Source organism: Pteropus vampyrus, unplaced genomic scaffold, assembly GCF_000151845.1.
Source record: "Pteropus vampyrus isolate Shadow unplaced genomic scaffold, Pvam_2.0 Scaffold781, whole genome shotgun sequence".
NCBI lineage: Eukaryota > Metazoa > Chordata > Mammalia > Chiroptera > Pteropodidae > Pteropus > Pteropus vampyrus.
The window spans coordinates 33,075-35,396 of NW_011889562.1; positions in this window are offsets into that span (position 1 = coordinate 33,075).

A 2,322-nucleotide genomic window follows, 5' to 3' on the forward strand; every position below is an offset into this window, starting at 1 on the left:
TAAGTGTTTAGAGTGTTCGGTATGCAAAAAAAGATTACACAGTTGAAGAGGAAGTCGGCAGTTACCAAGCAGCCACATCTTTCACAGCAGTTGTAAGGTGCCGTGGTTAGAACTGCATGATACATGTTCTATATGTAGGAAGAGCTTAAATGGTGAGCACTCTACTTGGCAAACCCAGAGCTCTGAGGCTTCTGCACGCAACAGATTTAGCAGTGACAGACAACTACAGGACCGATGGACTTTCTGAAGCTAAAGACCATGTCTGAGTCAGGGCTGTGGTGCTCTTCTTATCACAGCTGTAAATTGTATCAAAACAAACAAACAAAAAAATATTAGGTAGATTTAGGAAACGTATAAGAAAGCCCAACCCATAATAATGCAATGAGTGTTTTTCTTCCCTAAATTTAGAGTTAGCATCTATAGATGGAATGATTAAATCAAAATGCTTTGGATTTCTCAACTCATAGTGATAATTTTATAAATGCAAAATCTAATTATATGGATTTACCCCCAGCCAGAATAGAATCAGTTCCTTTAAGCCTAGCTAGAGTCCTGTTATCTGTCAAGTTGCCCTGTATTGGATGCTTTCACCTCCTTGTTCAACCTCTATCCTATCATCAGTTCATTTTATAGTAAATACAGTGGAACCAGAGCCCTAAAATAAATAAAAATAAAAATAATTTCTTATCAAATGGTCATATCATCTCTGTAATTCTCTTTTGGGTTACTAAAGATTATTCATGAATTGTATAATTCACATATAGTAAACTACACTTGTTGACTAAGTTCATTTACGTGATGTTTTGCACAGAGAAAAATGAAATAGTTTTCTCTTTGGGTCTTTTCTATTCCATTTCACTACCTTAACTGCTCTTAAGATATCATGCACTTTAACATTCTGCTGGTTTTAACTAGACTTCTGCTTTTATTCTCTTGTTGAGTTCGGTGTCCAGAATGCCTCTCATAGACCTGGGGGAAAAAATTGATTATCAAATATATATCTCCAGGTAGAGCCGTCAGAGAAAGACAAAAGGAATAATAGATTCAGCTAATATGCTCTTTTTTATTTTAAGTTTATTGGGCTAACATTGGTTAATACAATTATATAATTTTTGAGTGTACATTATAATTTGACATCTATATATTCTATTGTGTGATTACCACCCAGAGTCTCGTTTCCTTCAGCTACCATATATTTGATTCCTTTTACTCACTTCACCCTCCCACAACCCCCCTTTCTCTGAACTCTTTTACCCTGTCTACCTCTTTCCTCTTCCCTCACCCCCTACCCTCTGGTAGAGCCATTGTCTATGTCCCTGAGTCTCTGTTTGTCCTGTTCACTTGTTGCTTTTAGGTTTATGTCCCACAAATAAGTGATACCATGTGATTTTCTACTTTTTCTGTCGGGCTTATTTCACTTAGCATAATTATCCCGAGGTCTACCCAGGATGTCACAAATGGCAGTATTTCATCTCTTTTAATGGCTGAGTAATATTCCATTGTATATATGTACCACAGCTTCTTTAGCCACTCATCTATTGTAGGACACTTTGGTTGCTTCCATGTCCTGGACACTGTGAACATGCTGCTATGAACATCGGTGTGAAAATATCTTTTTGGATATGAGTTTTCAAGCCTTTGGTGTAAATACCCAGTAGAGAGATTGCTGGATCATATGGAAGATCAATTCTTACTTTTCTGAAGAAACTCCATCCTGTTTTCCATAGTGGCTGTACCAACTTGCAGTCCCACCAGCAGTGTATAAAGGTTCCTTTTTCTCAGGATCCTCTCCCACATTTGTTACCACTTGTCCTGTTGATTATAGCTATTCTAACAGGTGTGAGATGGTATCTCATTGTGGTTTTGATTTCCATTTCTCTAATATCTAGCGATGTTGAGCATCTTTTCACATATTTGCTGGCCATTCGTATGTCCTCTAGGGAGAAGAGTCTGTTCAAATCCTCTGCCCATTTTTTGATTGGATCCTTTGTTTTTGTTGTTGTTGTTGTTCTTGAGTCGTATGAGTTCTTTGCATATTTTGGATATTAGTCCCTTATTGGAGGCATTGCTTGCAAATACATTTTCCCATTCTGATAGTTGTCTCAATTGCCAAAGCCATCTGAATTGCCAAAGAGCAGAAGCTTATTAGTTTGATATTGTCCCATTCATTTATTTTTCTTTTACTTCCCTTGCCTTTGAGGTTGAATTCATAAAATCTTCTTTAAGTCCAAGGTCCTTAAGTTTAGTTCCTGCTTCTTTTATGCATTTTATTGATTCCGATCTTATATTCAGGTCCTTAATCCATTTTGAGTTAATTTTGGT